Here is a 6,800-nt window from a genome sequence, read left to right as displayed (position 1 = left end):
TTTTGTGTTTTTGGCGGCAAAGCGTTTACCAAGTAATAAAACACAATATAATATTTTTAACAATGGCTCAAGTGTTATGCAGCTCCAAACCGCAAATTTTTTTAGTTGGTGATATAAATCATCAAATTGTTGGCGAAAACTTCCGTCGAATCGCCAAGTGCTTGCGGTTCTGTTCTACAATACGCGTGAAGTAAAAATGACAACAAATGAAAGTGCTAATCTGGCGCTTCGCGAATGCATTATCTTTTGGGAAAAAGCAAGAATACCCACAAAATCTTTGCCTAACTGTGTAAAGAAGCTACTATGCTTACATCAAGCTTGGAGAGACCTTCAAAAAGATGCTAAAAAAGTATCAGAGATCCCGTCGAGAGAATTTTGTTCAAACTTTGGACAATTTGTTTGATATTGCCCATTCCGAAGCAATGGAAATAATGGAAATGGAAAGTTCCTCGGCTGTGAAAGCACCGTATCAGGATTTATGTTTTTTAAAATCCTTGAACGAATATGAAACTATTGATGAAGCTATTGCAAAAGCAGCTTTAAAGAAATTTTGTCATCATTTATGGTATCTACATGATGAAATATCGGTACTCTCACTTTTTGATGAAGACGTTACATTTGATGTAAAGGAAAGAATGGTCACAAATTTGACTAAACAAAATAGAACCAGCTTAGAAAAACGATATGTACCATCGATGGAAGATCTTAACGGTGCACTTTTTGGTAAGTAATATTAGAAACTTCAATTATTAACTCAAATATGTAATTTCTTGTTTTCTTTCCATTTTAGACAAACATATGGACGATTTTATATCTATAAAAGTAGGACATCATTTGATCGCCTTAAAATTTATGACAGACCACAGTCTGTCCCTTCATCATGGAACAGTAACCCATCTTACTTAAAAAGCAAGAAGAGTCTTTCATTACCTAAGGCAGTAAATGATACAGCAGAAAGAGCTGTGAAATTGATGCAAAACTTTCACGGGCGTCTAACAGTGGATGAGGAACAAAAACAGTTTTTGTTACGTTGCGTTCAGGAACATAGAAAAATGTACCCGGATTGTAAAAAGGAGACTTTAAAAAGAAAATATTCCCAATAAAATGTTAGAACTGATTTAAATTTTACCTATAATTTATTTTATATGAAAAATCGGTTACTAAGTAAAATATCTCAAAAGCCTTTCACATATGTAAAACTTTGAGTGTGATTTGGCATGGGTTAATGACAAAATTTTCAAATAATATTTAAAACACATATACTTTAAGGCAAAAGGAAAAAAATAAGAGGGTATGCGCGATTAAATAGATATGTATGTACATATGTAGATGATGGGATGTGCCGCATTTCTACGAAAAAAGGAGAAGTATTGAAAGTATCGGATTTAAATGAAAGAAAAGGAGGGATGTAAAGAGAAAGGAAGAAGAAAATAAGGAAGGGCAGGAACTGTTAGGACCAGATAAGAATGGATGAATAAGAACGGATGAAATCTAATTTAGAAAAATATATCTTCAATAGAAAAAGGATGATGAAGAAAAAACGTATCGATGGATCACAGATCCATCCACAGATCAAAAATGGAGCGTAAAAATTATGCATGCTGTTAGCTTATATCGGTAGCTGAAATATCGATAAGAATACGCTCTAAGTCGCGATGAAAAATAGAGAAATAAACAAAGTCAAAATAATAAAAAAACAATATTTCTATTTTACAAAAATTACTCATAAATTATGTGACTGTTTTTTGACCATTGCCACAATCAATCAGTTCTGAGCCAATTATTTTAACGACGACGCGATAGTATAGAAACATATCATAGGCATTCGAAAGCATGATACATGACACCAGATACATGATGCATGATCCATGAAGCATTGTGCTGATGAACGCGCCCGATGTCTTTTGCGCTCCTCAAGCCCTCTATCCCAACCAGCCCCTATGCTCTATCCTTGTCTCCCCTTACCGCTGACAAGCCAATCTCTTTTGTTCGTTTTCGCACAAGTTAATAATGACCATACACACATACATACATACATATGTATGTATGTATGCTGGAAACCAGTTTTCCTTCTCTCTTGCTCTTACCTCCCTGCCCCGCTCTTCCTTCACTCTCTTTCTTTCTCTCTCTGTTTGCAGTCTGTTGTTTCTTACTCTTGGCTGCATAAAAATGTAAACAAGAAAAAGGAAAACAACAAAACAAACAATGAAAAAAAACTGGCGGAAAGTAAAAAATCCGAAACATTTAAAAACATGTTCGAAAAATCTAAAACAAGTTTTTCAATGGCTGAAAGCTATGTACATATGTACATACATACATACATACATACATACATAAAGCATACTATCGCTATCGTACAATGTGCATAAATATGTACATATGTATGTACATATATGGATAGTTTGAGGGTTATGGCAGGATAATTGAGTTCTGATAATTGACGATCTATCAGTAGTAATTGAATGTAGGCGGTAATCGTTTCAACCCTGGAAGGACATTCTCATTGATTCGTTGTGCAAATTTCGTAAATTTCGCCAAAAAAACTCATTTGATATGACTAACACGAGCAAAGAACTTTCACCACGCCTTCGTGGGTGCTGGGTTAATTATTCACGATGCAGTACTATAAATATAAATGCACAGATCAGTATCCTGAGTAGAACTACGAGGATTTTTTCATCGAGTGTATAAATATCCCAGTGAGTCCTATGTTTTGCGAATATAACGAACGGTCGTTATGAATGTGGAAAAGGGTCAAATTTTAAAGGAAAAATACCTCATAGATATTTTTATAGATGTACATATGTACATATGTATGTATGTTTATACACGGTATTCAATAAATACAGGTCATATAAAATTGGTGTAGATTGGTACCGCACCTTGAGTTGCAAAAATTTGTGGTAAGCGTGGGAAAATCGATCGCTTAAGATCGAATCATAGCGTCCGATAGTATCAATATAATAGCCAGCTTGAAAAGAAAAATTCCATTGCTGCCTCCGCTGCCACGCTTTCGCTCTCTATTTCTTCCTCGTCCACTGTCAGTGCGGCGTCTGTGTATTATGTATTACACTCACAATGTTAGGACTGGATCTATTTCAGATAATTCTCCGTTCAACGGAGACACAATAGAGAGCAATTTGTATGTCTCAATAATACGCTCGATAAGATCATAATAAAAAGTTCTCCAAATCGATATTCGGTATTTATCAGATGATAAACTCTACGCAATGCTATCATAAGAACATTGTGGAATTAACGTTAGAACGAAGGTCTGACCTGTCGAAAACCAAAACTATTTACATACATACTCGTACTTATTTAGATACACTTGCTACCGAGTATTTTTGTTGGAATTTGATTTTAAAGGTTATTGATCGATTCGCATCCGAGATTCTTGACAACTTCTTAACCTTCTTCCCCCTTCCCATCTCATCCTCCTTCAGTGGCCCCAGCCAGCAGCTGCTGATGAGCCGGATTCCTCTTCCATCTACAGGAAAAACTCGTTTGTGGTTTTCCTCGAGCGTTGACTCAAATTGTAACCTCCTTGTTTCCCCACATCATTTGCGGACTTTGAGAAAGACGGATCATTGAGTTTTCACCTCCTCTTCTCTCTCTATCTCTTACTCTATTGGATAAAATGAGCTTTTCCTTAAATTGGTAACAGGTTTTTGGTCAACTTGGCCAATTGCAGTTCCCCTTTCCTCCTCGGACTACAGAAAGTTTTTCTTGCAGGTTTCTACTGCAATCGCATTCCAAGGGAGCTGTAGAGAGATAGAGAGAGTGAGGAGTGGCATGAAGTGAAGTGAAGGAGTGGGGGGGGGGGGGGGTTGTTGTTGCTATTATTCTGAGTGTCACCACTTTGTTAACGTACCCAATTCCGTTCCCATTTCTATTCCTGTTGCCGTTCCAGGCCATTGGACGGCATTCCAAGATCCAGTTCTACTTTTGATAGAATTCTCTTCGGTTTGACTCTATTCCGATTCACTTAGAGTGCAGTTCGAAAGAGGCAAATTGGGAAAAACGGAATTAGAAAATAATTGGAGAAAGGAGCTATTAGAGATGGGGCAAGGGGATTGGGATTTAGTAGGGAGGGAATGAAGAGGAAAAAATACGGTTAAAGACGAGAAATAAATTTGAAATTTTTAGATTTTTGCCACGCTCCTGAAAAGATACATTTTTTTGCTAATAAGCTTTTTAACCTTATCCAATAGCTGAACAAGAGCATCTTTTGTTATTTTTGGTTTGGTTCTTGTTAAGTTTATTAGAACCGATGGCCATCCGATGGTGCATAAGTATATTTACATAAGTAATCATACTATAACCTCCCCTTGTATCTTATATTGGATATATACATATATTGAATATATGTACATATGTATGAACACTTCTCTATTATTTATGTATCTGGAAATGCATCACATACACATACATATATACCAAATATATGTATAGGATTTTACACAGCATGAGCATTCCTTCAAAATGTTATACATATGTACATACATACTTAAGAATGATGTTAAAAAAAAATTATCGCTTCTTTTATAAACTGTGATAAATGCTTTAGAAATACTTACATTTACAGGTTATGTTTCAGCAAAAGCTCTATAACATTACTATTTGGAGTAATTTTAAAGTCATTTCAATTTTTCCAAGTCGGTTTATGTTTGCACTCCCCAAAGTAAAAATAACGAGAGGGAACGTTGTGAGTTGCTGCGGACACCGCAACTCTACATTTATACCCGATACTTAGTCAGTATGGCTCTCCTCCGGCAGACGCCGCTAATGTTAAACGACACGACAAAGAGTGCGTGCGAGAGAGACAGAAAATCAGTCTGAGCGTGACGCCGGGCGCTGCGTAGCCACTGCAAATTGATTTGTTCCTATTGGCTATAAAAATGATCCGATCTGATCCAGATTCAGCAGTCTGATAGATATGGTCATTATTTATGATTCTGCGTTTTTAGTTTTCTCGAATCTGCAATATTGTGGATGCAACAGATTTTCGTCTTTTGTGTGGGCGGAAGGGGGTGGGGCGAAATTTTGAGATATACGTTTTATAGTGAGATCTAACAGAAGTGCGGATACCAAATTTGGTTACTCTAGCCTTAATAGTCTCTGAGATTTGTGAATGCCCCAGATTTTCGTCCTTTGCGGGGGCGGAAGGGGGTGTGGCGAAATTGTGACACAAAACGGTCAAGGTCCGATATCACAGGAGTGTGGATACCAAATTTGGTTGCTCTGGCTCTTATAGGTTCTGAGATCGTTGAACTCATACTTTGCAATTGGCAAAACCGACCATGAAACCTGTGTGTTAGAGAGAGACAGAGCGAGAAAGAATGAAATTGTTTTCTTGATTCTGGCTATAATAATTATACGATCTTGTTCAGATTTTACACTCTAGAACATATAGTCATCCTCTACGATTCTGCGTTTTCTCGTATCTTTGAATTTGTGGATGCCACAGATTTTCGCCTTTTGTGGGGGCGGAAGGGGGCGGGGCAAAGTTTTGAAATATACTTGTAGCAGTAACATATCACAGAAGTCCGGATATAAAATGTCGTTGCTCTAGCTCTTATAGTCTTTGAGCACTAGGCTCTGATAGGGACGGACGGACGGACGGACGGACGGACGGACGGACGGACAGACGGACAGACAGACAGGGCTCAATCGACTCGGCTATTGATGCTGATCAAGAATATATATGTATACTTTATGGGGTCGGAATCTAATATACCCCAATACTCATTTTGAGTATCGGGTATAAAAACATACATAAAACAAAGTTAGATACTCAGGATGGGAGGGACATGCATAGGCAGTGTCCAGCTACGCATGGACATGAAAATCGTAAGCACGTGTGGACGTGTTCCAAGGTAGTGATGGATAACGCAATAGCATAAGGCTCCAAAACAAACACCTCGAGAAAATAAAAAAAATATCCAAAACCCTTGAGATTCGTGAGGCAAGACCAATTTAGATCTTATAATAAATAATAAAAATGTTTTATGGAGGCAAAATCTTCATGGTTATCAATTGAAATTCTAAGAGACCCCGAAAAGATCCTTGTCTATCGGAGAAAAATGTGCCCTAGATTATGCTAGTTTCTGTGGAGCATGCAACATGGAAGCCCCATAACATAATTGATCGTACTCCGTGTTTGATAGCTAGAACTGCTTCAAATATGACTTTTAGTTGTCTTTTTCGTTCTTCTCAATCTTTCCTTCAAATAATGCGGCATTTATCCACCTTGTTTTCGCACAAATTTGGTTGATGCAGGCAGGCAGGTTGATTCAATCGTTGCCATGGGGCTGAGGAAGAGGCGTTCAGACTGGGCCCCTGCGAGAAGCACAGTCGCAACTGTAAAACCAGTTGGGATGTGGAGGTCCTAAGTGGATGGCGATCATTTGACATTTTGTCGCCTTACACACGCGAAAGGCCAAAGCTACTCAAGCTCTAAAGAGGGGGAAAAGAAGAGTCGACTGGCACACGCACGAGCAGCAGAGACTTTGGTTCGTCAAAAGTTAGCCAGTGGAACGTAGAGTGAGGAGACGGAGCACAAGCACGATCGGCCGAGGTTCGGCCAAAGGTAAATAGTGGGCTTCAAGGGAGGGGTGTGGGGCCACACGCACGTAACAGCAAAGGCTGGGCTTTGGGCCCAAGCAACTCATGGAGTGACGACTGGGGGGCTGGGGGACTGGGGGAGTTAAGATCAACTTGCACACGCACGAACAGCTAAGACTTCGGCTCGTCTTCGTCTCCGCTTCGTTCGTTCGATCGCTGCCACAACGACAACG

General features: G+C 38.7%; 1 long non-coding RNA gene across 1 annotated transcript; it reads left to right on the top strand.

Annotated features, from left to right (window-relative positions):
- Positions 1–1,123, top strand: LOC108164824. The gene is made up of 2 exons (XR_001775917.2): positions 1–723; positions 791–1,123. It is a non-coding gene; the product is annotated as an uncharacterized LOC108164824 (long non-coding RNA).
- The last annotated feature ends 5,677 nt before the right edge of the window (positions 1,124–6,800 follow it).

This window comes from Drosophila miranda, chromosome XL (genome assembly GCF_003369915.1).
Source record: "Drosophila miranda strain MSH22 chromosome XL, D.miranda_PacBio2.1, whole genome shotgun sequence".
Taxonomy (NCBI): domain Eukaryota; kingdom Metazoa; phylum Arthropoda; class Insecta; order Diptera; family Drosophilidae; genus Drosophila; species Drosophila miranda.
This window is presented reverse-complemented; position numbering and strand designations above follow the sequence as displayed.